At 32.2% G+C, this 21630-nt stretch overlaps 1 protein-coding gene across 2 annotated transcripts in view; it reads right to left on the reverse strand.

Annotated features, from left to right (window-relative positions):
* Positions 1-21630, reverse strand: part of LOC129806348 (serine/threonine-protein kinase NIM1) — a 60595-nt gene that overhangs the window by 32244 nt on the left and 6721 nt on the right. Inside the window, exon 2 of one of the 2 annotated variants that reach the window (XM_055854902.1) lies at positions 2053-2313. The gene's annotated coding sequence lies outside the window, so the exon portion shown is untranslated. Of the gene's footprint in view, positions 1-2052; positions 2318-21630 lie in introns of both variants that reach the window. The other variant, XM_055854901.1, reaches the window with a different exon arrangement.

Here is a 21630-nt window from a genome sequence, read left to right on the forward strand (position 1 = left end):
GATCTTTTTTCTGAGTATTTACATCTTCGACCGGTGTATAAGGATTTTCAGGAGCTTCCTCCTTTTATTGTCCATTGCAGTATCATGGAACAATTTTAGGATAGACACAGCAATAAAGGGGCATCTAAAGAATTTATAAGTTATGGAATGCCTGAACCTTATGGATTTCGCTAAAGGAATACATGGACCACTAAAAGAGCATATTTTCTCTATATTTGATTACATGAACTTAAAAAGAAAGCAGTAATACAATCCGTTTTTTACAGAATTTCTCAATAATCTGGAGCTAAAACGGTCAGAGATATCCACTCCCGGCCTTCAGTGACCCGACCCCTGATAAAAAGAAACATTATCTCCAGAAGTTTCTTCCCTTTTCATTTCTACTCCTACCCCTAGGGGCATGACATTTCCTATGTTTCCCATATGTTTCTAGCGAGCCGAAAAAACTTTGGAGTTCATACGGTGTTTTCTGTCATTGTGGAATGAATTAGCAAAAAATACAAATACAATCTAAAAGCCAATTTAATATGGAATGGGCAACCGAAATCCCCAAATTGGCAACCTACGTACTTTCGGAGATATCTCGTGAAGTGTGTACGAAAACAGGGAAAAATTTACACTAAAACTGGTCGCACTTTTGAGAGCTAATATCAACCCCCTGCCTACCCCCCTCCTTCCCTTCCAAAAACATATTTTTAAGTTCATTTCGAAAACGGCTCCTACGGTTTCCCTTATTTTCGGATGTATTTTGAAGGTATCTCAGGCGTATTATTTCGTCCATACATACATACTTAACATATGACCGAAAAATTTTCAACATCGAATTTTCCAAGCAAGTGAATATCACTATTTTTGACCAAATATGTCTTAGCCCAGGATTTAACAGAGGTCCTATAAAAAGTTAAAAGTTATTACCCACTTTTTGTAAAAGATTGTTAAAATTCAGATTAGATTATTGAATTTAAACTAATTTTTGCAGTACTCAAACTTTAATGCAAGATGTCAAGAAATTTTAGTTTTAATACTGTACTTTAAAAACCTTAACGTTTCTTGAGACTCTGAGTACCCAAAAGAAAATATAGGTGTTGTGGGATTTGTTTTCTTTGAATTATTTGGAATCTAACCGATTAGAACCGATTTGTTGAATCGATTGAATCACTTAAAAGATTCCCTCTAAAATATCTTAAGAATAAAGCAGTTGATATTTGGACAAATATTACTTGTCTGTTCATGACTGGTTCATGACCGGTTCGTAACCGATTGGAATCGGTTCATAATTGTCAGAAATTCTAAAACCCTTCCAACGAGCCCATTATATGATATCATTCGGTTGAGAAATACTTACGCTCTTTAGAGGTGTTTAAACCTCTGACCTTGAAAAACCGTAATTAGGTATGACTCAACATGTCCTAGACACACTTACGACTTAAGCCGATAGACGACTTAGTGGACAATTATCGAAATGTAGTTTAATCATTACTTCTAATTTAATTACGTTAAGCCGTCTCTTGGCTAATCCTCAGGTCTGTCAAGGCCCTTAGGAATGACTCGTATTTTTGGTATTTTTGCTTATACTACGAATGCTGACAGAAAAGCAAATGCAGTTAGCACAGTTACTGATCCAACCGACGCCGACGATATAGTACATCCTTTGTACGATATTTATTTCACTTCAGGAAGCTTCCGTGACAATTAGAATATTTCAAATATTATCCGCATCGTTCGGATATGCATAACTCATCTAAAATGTTAACAATAAGTAATTGAAAAATTCAAAATCTGAATTTAAATATTTAATTAGATTAAACAACTAATATGCTCATTTTCTCTTTCTTCCAGCTACAAGAGGTGGAAAACACTTATCTTTCCCAAGCAAATTGCATTATATTGCAAATGAAATAGTTTAAAATCCAATAAAACTTTTGATGAATCGATGTTGAGTGAGTTTGTAAAAGGTTTTAAGAAGTTTCTCGGTAAAAGTCTCTTCAGTTTAATACCCACTCCCAAAGATGAGATAAAATATTATAAGAAAAGTGTCTTTTGATCTCTTACCTCTTCTGCGAATCTCGGTTCATTCTGGAGTGCCTGAGTGAGTCGCTGATATGGTGGAGTAGAGAGAGGTGGAACTATTACGGGCAGGTCAGTCTCCAGGGCGATTGTTTCCGTAAACTAGTCACAAGGGGTTTCAGGTTTACACCCTTTTCCCAAAACCCTCTTTGTCTATGCAGAATAGCCCATTTCCGTGCAATTCGTACGATGTTATCTGCTACCTTTGAATACCATTTCACCACCAAAAACAGCCACACGACGCTCCTGACTTCGATGTGGCCCAGAAAGTAGATTGAAAGAGAAGAAGAGAAAAACCGATTTAGGAAGTTATCATCAAAAATCATGCTGTGACAATGGTTCTTCATTAAATAGCAGAGTTCCTTATTCTACTGCCTCAAATTGAAGAGGAAATGTCCAATTTTCCCAATTGGATACTATTTTTTTTTATGTCTTTGCCAAAATCTTACCTCAATTCTCATCCAAATTTACCTTAGATAACATACCCCTTGCATTCCAGAAATAACTATTCTTAGAATTGCAAACGTCGAAAAACAATTTTCGAAAAGATCTTTTCAAAAATTGTTTACCAATATCGATTTTTTTCAGGGTATACCTTCGGGATTTTTGGACATTCGAATACTTTCTATCCTTTCTATAAATTGTGAATATTTACATTTGAATACCAGAATCAAGAAGATTTAACTCATATTTGTAGAAGAATTCCTTTTATTGTTCTACTTAAAGAACACCCTATAGAAGAATTTAAAGTATGCGCGGAAATATTTACTTTCGAAAGAGAGTCACGATTTTCTGTGGATTTTTCCATTCCTTGCCAAATAGCGTGATTTTTTTCTCTTCCACGAAATCATAAAAGGTGCAATTTTCCCTCGCAAGTAAGTTTCCCCATAAAACTCCATATCCCTCCCCCCTGATCCATTGGCACGAGTTCATGGCCAAAGTCACTTATACTTTTCCTCATAGTCAATGTTTGTGATACAACAGGAAAATAAATCAAATTCAATTAAATCATTAAGACATTCCAATTATGCCGCATGTTTTCGACAAGGAACCAATTTGCACCTCTAACCACCTCCCCATTTAATGGGTCTTAGTAACAAAGTTTTCCAACCCAGCACAGTATAAACGTCTTTTTTAACCCTCTCACAGCACCTATCGCTGCGTTAAATTTCATTCATTATGTGATTTAACAAATTCTCTCTAATATTAGTTTATCTCGACGTCTGAAGTCAAAGGGGTTTGGTAAGGGAAGGTGCTTTCTGGCGCGTACAAAATGAAATTACATCTGAACCGACAAAATTTTACGGTTTCCGCTATGTTCGGTTGAAGAAAACGAAAGAAATGGGGATGAAATCCAACGATTAAAGTATGAGAATAAAAGAAATAGAAAGCTCTATATACATAACAAAAGGAATCCCCAACAATTCCTGTGCTCAGCATGTAAACAGAAACATTATTGTTGGTTCTGTGAATTAATTAACCACACACACTTGAAAAAACCCATTATTTAGCACCCTTAAAAACCCCAATACTGTTCTATGGAGCAAATCTGGATACATTGTAGAGGTGTAGAACCATCCAATTAAATATCTTTTACTTGTTGAAGAAAATTCACAAGGATTTGTAGGGTTTTATTTGAGATTTTCCCAAAGAACAATGTTTATTATACAATTTGTAAGGTTAAAGAGCTTTTGGAAATCGCTGACTCAATATACAGGGTCATAACACTAGCCCCTAATTCATTTTGGGAAGGAAAAATTTTAAAATTTATTAAGAAGAAATTCTATAAATTAACTCTTTCGTCTCTTTTGGGACTCTGAGTACCCAAAGCAGCATATGAATGTTCTGTGAAAAACAATGTTTTTTAATTATTCAGAACTGATAAAAATCCGATTCTTGTGGATGATTACATACTATAAGGATGTCCAAATATAAGACATTTTTTGTAGGACCTCAATTAATTCCTGAGCTTAGATATTTTTGATTAAAAAATGGTGAAATTGGCTTGCAGCATATGCTGCGGTCCGGAAAGAGTTAAACCCCTACCCCTTCTGGTAAAAATAAAAGGATCAAATTGATCCAAATTTGATCCTTTTGGGTAAAGTGTGGTATATTTGAAATATGACTTTCCTCAGTACTAACTCCCGGCATTATGCACTTCGGGATTATGCACATACAATTATGCTAGTTTGCCTACCATTGGGAGTCAATTTATGAAATCATTTTAAAAATAGGGGAAGTAGGGCACCTTTGAAATTGAGATTTTTCTCCTATGTGTAAGTGGAACTGAGTCAGGGCCTCGAGTGGGTCAGTGGATAGAGTAGTAGCTCTATGACTGCGAGGTCTGGGGTTCAAAGCTGAGCAGCAGCAGAAAAAGATTTCTCATGCCATATCGGCTTTGAATTCGTCCAGTGAATGAATGAATAGTAATGTCAATGGTGCATATTGGCAAAAAAGTGAACCGCCTAAAAACAATAGAGGCTGGTACGAGAACGAGTTTCGATGTGAAAGTGGTACTTCAATCGATACAAATATTCGCTGTCACTGATCCCAAACACACACCGAGAAGGGATGCTGTGACATAGTAACGGCACTGACTGCTCGCAGAGCTGTGATATAGAGCAGCTACCCGTATCGGGGGATAAGATAGAATAGGAGTGGGGAAGCATAAGGGGCCCAATTGGTGGCCTGGATGCATCGGAATATCCGAAATGGAGAACTGACCCCTGGCAAAATCTTATCTTATCTTAAGTGGAACTGAGCCATATCAAAATGTGATTTAACTTCTCAATATGTTTGTGCAGCTAAATTATATCACGATAAGGCTAAATTTTAATTAAAAATAGGTGAAAAATTTCAATTTCAAATGTGCCCCACTTTCAAAGGTGCCCCACTTCCCCCTACGCCTGAATGTATACTATTTTCTGATGCGGGAAATTTGAAAACACTGCTTATTTTTCAGAATAAAACTTTGATTTCTTTTATTAAGGTGAAAATTTTAAATATTCTAATAATTTATTGAAGAACTCTGGGCAAAGTGTACTGTTTGTTGATGAATGTCTTTTAAAAAGCTTAATGTTTCTGCTCTGACTACTTTTACTCCGCGCAAAATTTGTTCTACGGCCGATTTACAGTGCTGTCTCGCTATATGCACTGCACAGTTTGGGTACTTTTTTTGACAGTTCTCTTTCTGAATATACACAACTTTTTTTGAAATTCCCAACGGTTTTTTTCTTTCTTTTAATAAATTATCATTTTTTATTGTTCTAGAATTTCCCGTGTTATTTTAAATATAATATGAGACAGAAAAAATAAAATTAAGAAAATTAAAAACAAGAAAAATTAGTTACGAAGAAAACAATTTTTTTATTACTATGTCAAAATGTAAACAAATTGATTTTGAATACAACCGACACAAAAGCTGTGCATATAGAGAGTGTGCATATAGAGAGACAGCACTGTATTCGAAAGAAAGCCCCTGCAGATATGCAATTTTTCTCTATGCATGGTACCATTTCATTACCATTACATAATGCCGGGACTGAGTGTAAGGCCGGCTTCAGACTTAAGGTTTAGACCAGTTGAAGATGATTTCGAAATTCAAAATTGTAATCAATTTTATTGCTTTTTCAAAATTTAATAGATCACTTGCCTATGTTGTCCAATCTTAAGTGATAATTTTCCAAGAAATCTTTATTGATAAGAAATTAGAGCAGTTAAGTCATATGGCTAAGCCTTAGGTCTGAAGCCCGTATAAGAAGTTATCAAATTTTACTGATTTTTAAGGGTTTTAAAAATGGATCAATATTACGATCCATTGATTTTCCTTACAACAAAAAGATGACACATCACGTGAGACTTTTCGAAATTCGAACAGAAAACATTTCAGCCACCATGCAGACGAAACGAGAAGTAAAAATGTCTTTTGTCTTGGTAAAACCTCTGCTATGAAGGCTCGGTATGCCTACAAGTAGACTTTCTGTTAATTAAACAATCACATAGAATCTTAAGCTTTTGATTAATTTATATTATATTACTGAGGCATCATTAACATAATTTGTGTTTCAATAGTAGGGGAAAGTGTCCATGCTTGATACCATTGGAAGCTTCGTAATGACTAAATTTTCTATGTTTCACAATATATATGTGACTCATCGCAACCATATTTTAAAAACTATGAGAAAGTGGCCAGTTTTTAAGATATATTGTGGAGTCATGTTTATTGAGAAAGATAGGAAAAATTTAGTCATAGTATCAAGCATGGGCACTTTCCCCTATACATTGTCCTTTAAAGAATATCTCTTAATATTTTTACAAAAAAAAGTGTAACTTCAGACTAGCTATTATGCTATTAGGTCAGATTCATTAAAGGGATATGGGAATAATATGAAGTGTTCGAAACTAGAGTGTGTGCGAAGCCTGAAAAAATTCCCCTGCACAGTGTCTTCTGTTAAAGAGATTTACTCATTGGATATGTTGAATGAAAATTTTAATGTATGCGGCCTATGCGGCCAAACTTTAATTAATAAATTTAAAATTATTTAAAAAGAAAAATATTAATAATATTTTATAAATAAGCCATGTTATGATGCTTAATGAGAGCTTTTTTCAAATGAAACTGTCATCATGAAGTAATTACGTTACAGCTTGTTACTATAATAAATCGGCATGACCGTCCTATAAATTTTATTATAATGATGTTGAAAAATTTAATAATTCATATCTCACTCACCAATTAAAATAATAGTGGGAAAACTATAATATTTCATGAAAAAGCTCTGTATGGATTCTTTATCAAGATCAAGATCTTTATCAAGATTAAATGTGATTTATTGTATTCAACAATTCTTAATTCAGATAATAAATTATTGTTTCAGAAATATATATTATTTTTTTCGTATACCAAACACAGTATTGATTTACACTTCACTTATGAATCTATACCAATAAACTGAATAAACCAGTCTATTGTGTTATTTGATTACCAAGTATTAGACCGGAAAATTGAAACTTTCCGCCACTGTCATTAATTCCATTGTAAATGTGGTCTACAGACACATCCCACGAAATTGGTAGACATAATTGATAAAGCCCTCATCTATCTAGGGTCATGAAGTATTTCATATTAAATTGAGAAATCCTTTTATCATTCCGCAAAAACTGTCACGAATGGTAATTTATGTGCTTGAAAAGTAATCGATTTTTATCCTTGCATATCTCCACATAGAATAAAGTAAGGTATGTCTCATGGATGATGGCATGTTTGTCAGTACGGAAAAATACTTGTTTTTTTTATAACGCGACAACTTTTATGCGAGTTAGAAAAGAGCAAAAGCTCAGGAAAAGCTTTCGGTCACATAGACAATTTCACGATTGGCTTAGACAAGTCATCTTTTTTAGTGAATGGGTTTTTCGTAGAGGGTGACTAACCGCAATAAATATCAATCGATTGCAGAAAGTGGCAATAAATTTCTCGACTTTTCATCCCATACACCAAAGAAGTACTCCGTATTACGTGGAAAAAGCTCCGGAGCTATTGTGGTGGCTGCTTTGAAATCAATAACCAATCTAAACGGGCAACAAGCTCATCACGCACATCTCATAAATCCTCAACTACAATCTATCCTATTCCGTCACATAATTATTGACAATAACCAGCCAAGTGGTTTGAAGTAAAAAAAAAAACAGCTTAGGCAGGGGAAATGTTTAATGATATATATAAGAAATTTTGAGTTTGAGCATACACAATCAGCACTGAAAACATGAAAAAGCAACATAATCCCAGCAATATAAATCGTCTTCTCACTCCATACCCATTTTGCCACCCAAAAACATTTTCATGTTGCAACCCCGCACATTTCTCAGGGACTTTCTCCAACCCAAGCAATAAAACAACCTTTCACTCCATCAGACAATTTTCCATGTCTTTTCCAATGTACCATCACCGGGAAAACACATGGTAACAATTTCGGGGATAGGAATTTGTGTATATATTCATTCAATAAGAGGTAAGGGTGTAGAGGGAAGAAAAATATCAAATTCACGAACATTGACATTTTGCCGCCAAAATCAATAAAAAAACTTATCGGTAAACTTACTCCGGCAATATACCTACTCAATGTTTGCACAATAATAATACTGGAAGACACGTCCTTCATTTGGGGACAAGAACAGAAGAAGGTGGAAAATGTTGGAGTACGATGAAAGTTATAGAATAGAGTGAATAAACTCATTGTGTTACTCTCAAAAGCTCATTTTCAAATAAACACTCAAAGCGATACACTACGGCTATATTGTAGTAATACAATAAGACATATAGGGGAAAGGCTCATTATTTTGTCCAGTTTCTTATTTTGGACACTTTGAGGATAAAATTGGACACTAAAAATAAATTGATTAAAATTATGGATTTTTAATCCAATATTTGATGAATAATGAATTCTATCTAAATATTTGATCTTTTTGGAAGATTTTAACACTAAATACATTAAATTTTGAATACGATTTGAGTTAAAATTGCTTTGTTGAAAATTCAGTGTGAGCAATTGCTTACGAGAAATATGACAGAACTTCGTGTTTACTTCAGTCTTATTTAGCTGTGGTATAGTACTAAAAATTCTTCCTCGCTGTTTTTCAGTCATATTATTAAATATTCATTGAATATTGTGTTGATTCACGTTACTGATGATTTGTACATTTGACCTGAAGTGAGATTTGCCTTGTGAATTAGATTTTTTGTGTGAAAAATGGGAAATTTTTAAGACATATTTACCAGTGAGGTAATACTCCTTATTTTGGACAGGTGTTTTTCTCACGAAATTTCGTGAAGTTTTAGCTTTTCTGATGACTAGGTTGTATAAATGCCTGGAGAAACAAAGGAACATCATCTCTACGAAAGAGATGCAGTGAGAAATGCCTTGAAAGGCTCCCGGAAAGGTCAGGGAATGAGCGAATCTGCACGTACTTGGAGTACCGAAATCAACAAACTTTAATGAATAATACGGAAAGTTTCCGGGCTTCTTGTGACATTCTACGTTTCCCTTACATGAACAGTTAAAGGACTTGGTAAGATTGGTTCATGAAATGAAGAACAATGGGCATCCTGTTGAGGCGGATTAGCTGTCCAAATTTACAGCCAAGTCGTCCAAAATAATAGCCAAGTTGTTCAAAATAAGAGTCAAATTCATCTGTACATATCAATTCATTTTTAAACGTATTAAGACAAATTTTGGCAAAATCAAAGACAATAAACCCTTGCCAAGTTTCTAGACAACCCTTCGGAAAAGAGAGTAACAAAAAAATCAGTTAGTATTGAAAATATCGCACTTCAAACTTGGAACATCGATGCTTATAAGCAGACTGTCCAAAATTATGAGCCTTTACCCTAGATCTTTTATCGTAATACTTGTCAATAAAATTTTCACTTCTGTGTTATTCAGTGATTTACTGTGTCGCAATTCCAACAATAAAATAAAAATTTTGATTTTTGAACTGAATTTACTCGACACCATTAAGCACAACATAAAGAAATTTTAGTCGTTTTATTATTCTCGTTATATGTAGATAACAGTTTATTATTTTGTCAAAGAATGAGGTTAGAGAATCATAAGACTAAATAACATACTCAAAAATTTTATTTAAAAAAATCTATGTGTATATAACAAATTGTTAATTTATTTAAGTGGAACAAAAGCTTAATATTGCAACAAGAAGCTGCAAAATTAATTCAAGATCCTCAAATATCGAGACACAATTGAGAAAAAATTGTAAAAATTGTAAGAAACGGTTAAAAAACATTTCTGAGCAAAAGTATAGGCATTCTTAATTGACTATTACATCCACTAGGGTAAGTGTGCCAAATTTCGGCATAGTTGCATGCAAGCGTTAAAGTCTCAAGTTTGAAATGTAATATTCTAAATACAAATTGATTTTTTTTTATTCTTTCTTCTGAAAGAGTGTTGCTTGGAACTTGGAACCTTGTAAAGATTTTACCGTCTTTATTTACTCTAAAATCATTCTTAATACATTTTAAAATGAATAAAAATATAGACATAGCTTTGGTGCCCTATTTCGGCCACCTTCATTCACATAGTTCCTTGCCCTTCGGGAATTCTTCCAATATCTTTTTCACGTCATCTCGTCTGTCGAAGCTACATTTTTTGTTATTCTTTTGCATTGTATAATCTCTAAAGTACGTAAAATCTAAAAGTTCATGGAAATTCGAGGAACAAAAAAGGTGGCAGAAATTACAAGCTAAAATCAGTCAGGAAAAGCGCATTTAACTAACTTAGTCAAAATTGAATTCAATTCAAATATTTTGAAATCCCCAGTATAATTGCATCGATTCCAATAAATATAGAATATAATAATACACTTTTTTGTTTCACTTGAAAACTATTTTAGAAAATTGTTTAACTTCCAAATATGATTTGAAAATTTTCTATAGGTGAATATTTCGTCCATATATGAAGATGTCCTTCAGGTATCCCAGTTATTCCTTACAACGATTTTGCAATGTTCAAATGAGGTTTTTTCAAGAACATACGTCAACAATCATTCAAAATAATCGTTTTTAAACCTACCCCTTGTCAATATCAGTCCTTACAAGCTATACATACGTAAGATAAAATGTGAATCCCCAAAATAAACAGAAAAAGTGTATTCGAGCATTCTGCAAAGCAATGGCACTTTCCATTGTTTTGTTTTACAAATTGTACTAAGTAATTCTCAAGTTTTTCCAGAGTAGAATTACAATTCTTTATAGATAATACTTGAAATCAGATTTCTTCAAGATTATCTCACCCCATAAAAAAGGCACACCAAAAAACCTATAATTAAGTAATCATGCCTCTTAACTAGGTTTAGCTTAAAGCCACCCCAACTGCTTATTCTATTATAACCTTCTATTGTGACCATTCTTTAGTATGAAGGAGAATTATGCGATTTGTGTCGTGTCGAAGAGAAATTATAATTCAAATGCCTTATTATCATCATACACCAAAAATTTCTTGCTTACCAACTCTAACACAAAAAAAAAACAATTTTTTTATGTAACCTCCTCTACATATAAGCCATTCACAAGGGTTATAGGAGAAAATGGAAAAATTTATTAATAAAATGAGATTTTTCTACACCCTTTTGCCACATTTTCTCCCAACATTGGTACGAAGTTTGTATTTTGTATGAGAAAAAGTTTCATTTAGAACACTTCTATATTCTCCTTCATATGGATATGGACATTTTTTATTTAAATCCTTCCATCGTGTGAGCAAAAAAGTGTAAGTTTGAAATGGAAATTTCATTCCATTTTCGTGAATTGCTCACAGTTAAATGTTTCCTTGAAAATTTATGTCAAATGGTTGAATTGCATTTTTAGAAAAGTCTCAATTTAGTGCACAACAAAGAATTATTATTTCAGATCAACCTTTCTTTTTAAAAAGCATTTATACTCGTCGCATTTCTAGTCTGATACTTTAAGTTCTTTGAACAGCAACAGTTATATAAAGAAAACAAACACTTGAGTGTGTAAATAGCCATAAAATGTGAATTATGTCTATAGTCTTATCTAATATGAACAATTTAGTAATTTATTTTCCTCTTTCTATTCTTTATTATATTCTTATTTTCAGAAAAAAAACTTTGTATCCACTATATTTCAATAAAGTCTTCTTTTTAGATCCATTTTCCATGAAAAATGGATCCATTGAACTCGCACAATCGAATCCCTTTCAATACCCTCAACCCCAGCACAACAATAAAATCATCCACTCTCAAACCTTACTTTGTAAGGCTTTTAATTCAATTTATTAATGGAAAGTACTATACAAAACGATAGCCTGTATACAAACAGGTGATAAATTGTACAAGCGATAATAAAAATTTAGCTGAAATAGAGTGTGTAAATCTATAAAGGCAGCATGGTAAAATAAAAAACAGTCTGAACTATAAAGATGTCAATTAAACTAATATAATAAATTAATAGTTACAACCTCAGGATACACTGAGTATTCTCATAAAATTAAGAAAATATGGTTATAAGCACTGTAACCAAAAATAACTCAAAGATTACATTTGATTGAAGTCGAGTCACATATCGAACCACAAAAGTTGATAGATTATAAAAATCTAAACATAATTGTATTTCCTTTAAGTTGTTGTACAAAGAACATTATTACTATTATTATTTAACAACATTGAAACGTAATTTATACTAATAAACTGTACCACTCATCGCGTTAACCCTTTAAGGACGAGAGGGTCAAAAATTAGGGGTTAGAAAAAAATCACTTTTTCTGACTTTTAAGAGCAAATCCGAACTTTAGATGTCCATGGGAAAAATTTCAGTTTTGGGTCACCGGTGACCCAATCGTCCTTAAGGGTTAACCTATACCAGAACTACTGAAATGATTGGATAGTCATTAAACCAAGTGCATTTGAGGTCAATTCAGGGGGTTCCGGGATTAAACACATCAGGTGTGGTCACAATCAGATAATTTTGCTTAATCCATTGGAAATTAAATTTGAAAAATCAATTTTGAAATACGTCATATATACTATTTTTGACCAGGAAAAACTGAAATCCATTAAGAGCTTATATTGGTTGAGAGACCAAAAACGTCTAACTGTATTTAATTTAAACTCTTAAAATTTTCTTTAAAAATTTTTAAAATTCAATCATTGAGACCTAAGTTTAGGATTTTTTTTTTGGGGAAAAACATAAGGTAAAGTACCCTTTATTCAACCGGTTCCTCTATTCGACCGGTAGATTTATTTATTCAATTTAATTATATTTGCTATAATATTTTGTGTATGATCTAACATTAATAGGTCAATTATTCTTTAAATAATACAAATCAGTGACAAATTCATAGAAATTGATGAAATTCACCATCAAATATTCAAAAATTTACCCACCGGTCGAATAGAGGAACCCGGTCGAGTAAGGGTACTTTACCTTACTTTTCCGTGGACAAGATTTCTCGGAATTGATTCATCCGAAATCCAGAAACCAAATGTTTCCTGTTAGCTTATGAGTTAAACTAGTCCTTGAACGAAGGACTGTACGTTTGCTTGATCACAACTTATTCTACCAGACGAAACGTTTTGTAACATTACGTCAAAAATGGTATTTATTGTACGAAATTTTCCCAAAAATTCAAATTTAATTTTTTTCAAACATCCCTCATTTTAGAACTAGTTTAACGCATCAATTAGCAGAAAATATTTGCTTTTTGGATTTCAATTGAACCTACTAGGAGAAATTTTGTCCACCAAGAAGTATGTTTTTTTTTTCAAAAAGGGCACCGAAAATCAAGTTCCTAGAGGCTGAATTCTTAACATGTTTAAATAAAAATTTCAGAAAATATAATTTAAATATTATACCTTCATATATACCTAAAATTTTTATTTAAATGATTTATTTTATTATGCTGAAAAAAATAGAGGGAAATATGCTGTTTTTGTTTTTTTTTGACCCACGTAACCCCTTAAGTACTTTCATTGAAAAACAAAAATTTCTTTTCAAGGACACAATTATTATTTAGAAACTCAAGATAAAAAAAATCGCTTAATTTTTACTACTAGAAATTCACAGAGAGAGATTATTCCCTCGATTTTGAATTATATAATTTCGAATACTTACCCCCTAAGAGGTCATATTTTAGTAGAATTTTGGAATTTGTTTTTGAATTTTCGAGTTTTTTGACCTCGCGCTATTTGTCCGCGCTGTCTGTCTGTCCGGTTGTCGCCAACTCTATTGGCCAAACGGTTAAGAATATAGATTTAAAACTTTCGGGAAACCTCCCATAAATCGACCATGCGACCATCATCATGCGCCTCATTCTCCCCCAACTGTCCTCTTCCCCACCTAAGCGGACATTTCGTCCATATACGAAAATACTACTAAATTATTCCTATTAATGATCTTTCAAGGTCGAATGTTAAAAAGTCACTAGGCAACTACTTAGGGTAACTACCTAAAAAGTGCTTAGCCGAATGTCCTTAATCAAGTACTTAGTGAAAATGGATTTCATGTCCTTAATAAAGTACTTAGTATTAAAGTACATTTATGCCCTATTAGTTTCTGTATTCGCCACAAAGTGGTGACGTTTGGCTCATTTTCAAATATTTTTTTAAGTAGTTCAATGTTCTACAAATCCTTACAATTAAGTCATTGAGTTAAGAACTTATTAAATACTTAATAAGCACTTAATATGCTAGTCGGGTGACCGGTTATTGTACAACTTAAAGAAAGTTGAAGTACCCCAACAGGATCGATAGAAAACATTGAAACTTTTGAGAAAAATTTTAAAATTATTGTTAGGGTAAAGCGATATAATATGGAATTAGTGTTACAAGTTGAACATGGCTTTTTTCTTGATAAATACAGTACAAAATTTGTACTACTAAAAATACTATTAATACTAAATTTATCAAGACAAAGAGCCCTGTCCAAATTGTACCATTGTCCAACTTGTACCACTGTCCAACCTGTACCACTGTCCAACTTGTACCACTTTACCCTAAGTAATTCTAGATTTTTATTATAAAGTTTCAGTTCAGTTCAGTTCAGTTTATTCATTAGTTTAAACTAAGAGTTACACCAGTTGGAGTCTATGAACTGTTTAGCTGGACAACTTAAATTTCAAAAGTAAACTACAGAAAAAGTGAACAAATGTTACTATTTTCGGAATCACCCGTTGACAATATTTGAACGAAAATCTCCGCTTTGCATCCCACGCTACATTTTCCTCCCCTAAAATCCAACACCCTTCGTGAAGCGGTGAAAATAATTCAAAAGCTTAATTTCATTTTGGCATCGCGTTCCGGCCAAAAGTCTCACCCCCTACGTCTGGGCTTGACTGGAGTCCGTCAGCACGAGCATCATTGGAGCTAAAAGGAGTCAGCTGTGTGGTATACAAAATGTTTCTCTAGCCATTTTAATGAATAATGCATTTTTGACTTAATTTCGACCTTATATGTTTCACAATGCGAGCTTTCTTGACTTTTCTATGGAGCTTATGGCTACTTCTTCAACACTAACTATATGTACATACATATTGAGAATCAGGCAAACCTCACCCTTAGAACAATACATACATTTCACTTTGACTTTATCGCAAAAGCTTATACCTACAGCTTTATACAATGAAATTTGGGGAGTGAGAATTAAAGGACAAACTTGGTTGGAGTGACTTCATTATAAATGAGATGACGAGAATTGAATTAAGTCAAGAACTATTTAGTAAAATTAAGTTGTCTTATGATCAAAATACTTAATGACTCATTTTGGTTTTATTAAAATCTTTTCGGGGGAAAATGTTCAAGAAAAGCTAGCTTTTTTAATAAACGAAAATCTCAAAGAAAAAAAAACAACCCCCATAGGATCAATTTTCCCTGATGAATTTCTCCATGACTTATCAAAATTACATCAAAATATGATTTCAATGGGACAAAATTTGGAGAGGGTGGAATTTTTATATATAGCAATTCAGGAGAACCAACGCAAATGGTATAGAATTGTAATTATAATTCACCTTTTTTGTACTTTGTCACACAATTTTTGAATAGTATGAATATAAAGGAGGGATAAATAAATCAAAACAACATCTATGCCCTTTCTTCAAAAAAAAAAAAAAAAAAGCACAAATGAAAATGTAACTTAACATTCAAATGGTCCACATGAGAATCTACTCTACACAATCGACACAATCTTATATTCCAAGTGTTCTATTGAGAGAACCACTATGAATAGTATTTGAAAGGAGAGTATATTTTACTATGAAACGTTTTCATCCCATGTGTATAAGATATGAGTTATTCACATAAACACAATAAGCAAAGGCACTTATGGAACAGATAAAGTGGATAGAGTACACCTAACCCCTCATTAATCATTTCCATCTGACCTGAGACAAATTTTGAGGAAATTTCTGTGAAGATTCAATTGAAAGACAAGACCTAATGCTTTCAGCTATTTTGAATTAGTAATTTCTAGAGCATTACACTTTAATTTCTCGGAAATCCGAAAACTCTGCAATAATATGCTATACAGATTATTTACATTACCAGTAATCGTCCTGTTTCAACTATAAACCTCTTTATTAAAATGTAATGAGTAGTTTTGCAGGAAGATCAAGCCGTTAAGGGGTTACGTGAGACTTGCAGACAAAAAGAACAGCATATTTGCTCTACATCTTTGACCCAATTTTCGGATGCCTTTTTGAAAAAATATACTTTTCGTCTGAAATCCAAAAATTAAGTATTTTCTGTTAGATGATGAGTTAAACTCGTATATTTGAACGGGAGAATTTTTACATTGATTACAAAATATTTTACAATACAAAGCCTGGTGTAAAATACATCGAAAATTGCATTTTTGTATAAAATCCTTTCAAAAAAATAAATTTCACTTTAAAAAGAGCAATAGAATCTTATGCCATGTTGAAGAAAACCTTTTAAAAATCTAAAAGGTTTATTGCAGACACAATTTTTAAGTTACCTAAAAAGATATAGGGTAAATGTCCTAATTCAAAACCATTTTCAGACGCTTTAACTTTGACAGAAGATTCAACACATTAAGTTCATATTTTTTCTTAAGAGAATTACAAAAATTTGCTCCTTAACTCTTCTAGAATGGTAATGTTTAGTGAAAATTCTTTAAATACAATTTGAAAACTTCTTAAATAGAAGAAAAATACGCAAGCGTAAAATGCTTCAAATGGAAACATATTAGTCCAAATGGAGACAATGGAAAGTTTCTAATTGGAGACAAACAGTGTAAGTGAAACCGTGACGAAAGGCATCCAAAACCTTGTTGAGTTGCTCCTGAGTGCAGGATTTGTTTTTATTCCTGGTCTTTTCTCCTTTCCCATTTAAAACAATAGGAAAATCTCCAAAAAAAAAATCATATTTCCAGGGTTTCCTATTGAAGCATTTGCAGACACATCAGAAAAACCCTTATTGTTCACGAAATAAATAATTATATTTCATTTGAAAACTTCACGTACCGTTAACAATAAAGATTAGTACTTAATTTAACTAAAATTAACCAGAAATGTGACATGAAATGTTAAACAAAACGAATCAACAACAGTCACCTCATTGTGTTTTTCATTGGAAAACATGTTCAATCGATGAAAAATTCGATGGTGAAAATGTACACTATTAATTTTTCTGAGAAATTAACAAATTAAACTTTGTGAATATGAATGGATTTTCGCTTTATTTGGAGCAAAATAACTAAATAATGAAACTGTGGTATAGAAAATTATATTAATAATAATTTTGTACTGTATTTATCATGGAAAAAATGACGTTTCCATTTGAAGTAGCGAAAAGTTTCCATTTGGAGCAGGTTTTGAATTAGCTTAATTTACCCAGTGGACCGTAAAACAACCGTAGACAATCGTGCCCTGAAATATCATAAAGCACCAGTCTAGGAACTTCATTGGCAACCCTTGTAGAGCAGGCTTTCTATCTAAAGGCCTCTACACACTGAGAGACATTTTAGTCAAAGCAATTTTTGACAAAAATTGCTCCCAATGTGTAGAAGCCTTAAAAGCATAACACTTTTTTTGGTGAAATTGTAACTTTTTCTGCATTTAATAATATTGTAAAAGAAACCAATATAATGTTCCTAAATATTATTGGTCTGAATTTATTAGCACTACATGGAGTTGCACTGTACTTTGTTAGTGATCTCACCAACTCCAGAAAAGTGTTTTGAATAATTGAATAAATTTCTGAATGGAAAACTTTCTCTTCAACACAACATCCTATATTTTTATTCTAAATATGATAAGGTTTCTAAACCTATTTGTTAAAGTTTGATTAAATGAGGTTCTTTTATAATTCCATTTTGGGATTTAGCTTTTTTTGACAAATATTATAGAGTATAAAGTAACAAACCTCTTCTTTCAGAGTAAACCCTAAAAAACAATCCTTTGCATTTCAAAGTTAATTCCTTATTTAATAATTCTTCTGAATCATCCTGAATGGTTAAAAAAATCAACATATATATGAATTTACTAGAAAAACTCTTCAATAGAGCATTTTCCTTATTTTAACATAATAAAGAAAATTACTGATTTATTTTCTTTTCAGACTATCTCAGTACTTTCCTGGTTGAACAAGAATTACTAACAAATGTGTATTTGATTATTGCATATGTTTTCAACAAAATGAACATCTGAATGGAGACCTCTTCTCGAACAAATACACTTTGGGACTGAGACTTTCAAGATAAGGAAGTGCCCCATTATACAATATTCACACTGAAATTGACTCTTTTCACTGTGTCGAAATGATTATTGTACAAATATTAACATTCACTTCGCACTGCGTACTCATTTATCAAACAGTGGGCATCATTCAACACGGGTTTTCCTCAACATTTCACCGTATCTTTCACATCTAATTTTCCCATACATTACTCTCACTTCACCCTAAAAAAAAAGGCCATATAGAAATGCGTATTTTGCTCCAAGGAATGCGAGAAGGTGGAATAAAAGAATATTTCCAATTCTGATAAGACACTCCAATATACGCCATCTAATGAACTTGCAAGTGTATTCACAATATTAACTCCTATATCGCATAATACACTTCAGACTGTGTTTATGTGATCGTGTTTATAAATATCCATATTAATATTTAAACAAGCAATAATCACAACACATTGTTTTTGCAATTTTTGCGTTAATTTTTCTGAAGGTGCTGCTATATGACAAATCTTTGGCAGTGACTTCCTATTTTAGATTATGAAGGATTGAAGATGCGTAAACAATGCACAATAAATGATTCATTGCCAACAAAACATTAAATTTCTTATCAAATGGAGAGATTACTCGTAAAAGTCTTACCAGTTCCCGGTTTAGAAGAGCGTTTTTGGAATGACCTTATTATGTGTATTTTAGCTTTTCCGTAACACACATTTTCTATACTTTATCTAAGAATATTTAAAAAGAAAACCCAATTTTTTCAGTTTAATATATCAGATTTGAACTATTTTCTTCAAGTCAACAAATAAATTGTTATTTTAAGATTTTTTGAGATATTAATCAAACTGAATTCAAAACAAACAACCGTATATTTAATAATTAAAAATCCAAGTGAAATTGTTACAAATTTTCAGGATAATTATTTCAGGATAAAGTCACTTTACCATGTTTGTTTGGTTCCCAAAATATACTATACTGAACTTGCCTTTTACTAAGAACAATTATTATTTATTAATTATTAACAATTATTATTACAATTATTATTATTTGAAAATTAAAAAAAATAAAACAATTTTCAAATAAAAAATTACAAAAATAATTGCCGTAGGGGCTTATAAAGTAGGAGGAACTGGGTTAGTAGTAAACATGGGGCAGTTGAGATCATTTGCTACTCTTTTAATAGACTAGACTTCAGAGAACAAAACTTATATGAATTCAATAGGATTCTATAGGATTCGACATACCTAAGTCCCAGTAATGTGGAAATAAAATTGAGTGTCAACAATGTTTACTGAATGCTACTGCCGCAGTTTCCCTTAAAATAATTTAAAAGTTTAGAATTAAGAAATGCGTATAAGAAACACGACCTAGACAAGCCTAGGTATATACCCCGTTATAGCCTTTAAAATTAAAGACCTTTATCATAGAATAACAATTACCTTTTTAAGAACAATTTAAAGATTAGACATTTGAATATTTATGAAATAATTGAGTAAATATAATCTCGAAAATGTAAAGCCCAATAATGCTACATATAGGGTGGCGGCATTACTTATGGCCACCTTAAGGATATATTTGCTCACAGCTACTTTTCTTTTTGTCCAATTAGCACAACATTTTAACTGTAATTTCTTTAATGTGGTTTCTTTTGATATATCCAAGTGAATTTAGTAGAAAATTCTCTTAATCCCTAGAAAAAGTAAGATTTTTTCAACAATGTAAAATTCACAACTTGTGGCCTTTTTCACGAACTTATGGCCACTTGTACAATGACTTATGGCCGTAATTTTTAATGATACAAAACAAGCTTAGTAATAAAATAATGAAATAAGTAATAAATTGGAAACAATAAATAAAATAAATAATACATTTTATTAAGAAAAAAAAAATTATTTCAGGTGGTTTCATACGTTTTATTGATTTTCTTTCACAGTTTTAGAAAACTGTAAAACTATTGTTTTGATGGTTTTGCGTTCTTGAAGCCATTTTTTGGTATTGTACCACTGAGATTGATTTGTGGTCCACAGCCCATCCTTCGTGATGGCAAATCCACACTTAGCTGCGTGGAAGATCCACGTCACAATGTCCTCCTCCGTCTCCTTCCCAAAGAAAAAAAACTGTCAAAACCTCCGTGACCTCCGTAATTCTTCTGGAGATTTTCCGGAGACTGTTGCGAAGAGTTGTGCGAGGAATGTTATAGCTCTGGGATGCTTTGCTCGTGGTCATTCCATTTCTAATGGCCTTCGATGCCTCTCGCAGCCCCTCTGTAGAATATTTAAGCTGTTTTTTCGGTTTCTTTGGTTTCTTAGCTGGTGTCATATTTCTAAGAGAGAGAAAATAAGAAAAGTAAGGTTATCTACAGCTAAATACAATTTCACGTAATAAATCTACATTTTTAAATAGTTTTGATCTATGATCATACACAATTCTCATTTATAAACAATTTCATATTTGGATTTTAACACTTACCATCAAAATTTGATAATTTTTGCCAGAAAAAGCTCCATCAATTAACCAAAATAACACTTGTGACAACTATCCAAATCAATAATAATGCATTTCTTGTGAGGGCGCCACGTGTCAAATATCGTGGCCACAAGTTCATAAACCCATAAAATTGGTTATAACTTATGGCCTTGTCTTTGTTTTATAATTATTGGTAAAAAAGTTATTAAAAATGAGTATCAGAAGAAAATATAATTACTAAAGAATTAATTCTTGCAAGATAGTTCTAAATGTTTTCGATGGATGATATAAAATTTGGTCATCAAAAGTTTGGAGATCATTAGTAAATTTGTTAACGATTTGACATATTTTTAATCGTTGTCCGCATCTGTTGAAGTATTTTGCGTAAATCAATTAATATTCTTCCGAAATATTAAAATAAGTCAGTGGTAAAGTTACATTTAATGATAAGGCATCAAATATTCCTAATTTTGTAGTTCTTCGAAATCATTTTATGAGAAAAAATTGAACATTTCTGCGAGGAGACCACAAGTAAAGACTGGCCATAAGTAATGCCGCCACCCTACGGGGTTCACGTCAGTTTTTAATAATTGTAGGATTTAAAATGACTTTAAAGGTAAATTAAGAGATTTAACGTTTAAAGCTTTATCTCAGAATTCAGAGAAAATTCTAATAGCATTTCGTATAACCAAATGATATCCCAAGAAGTATTTTATTTTTAATATAGGTCCTTGGAAATTAAAGGAACTAACTCAGTTTTTTGCGATTTTGAGAGTTTTTTTGCCCTCTGAAAGAAAATTTAATAAATTTTCAGATGATATGTCATTCAATTTCGTTTTTTGAAATATTTTTTTCAAAATTTTACTCTTTTTGATTG

The sequence above is a fragment of the Phlebotomus papatasi genome, chromosome 3 (assembly GCF_024763615.1).
Source record: "Phlebotomus papatasi isolate M1 chromosome 3, Ppap_2.1, whole genome shotgun sequence".
In the NCBI taxonomy this organism is placed as follows: Eukaryota; Metazoa; Arthropoda; class Insecta; order Diptera; family Psychodidae; genus Phlebotomus; species Phlebotomus papatasi.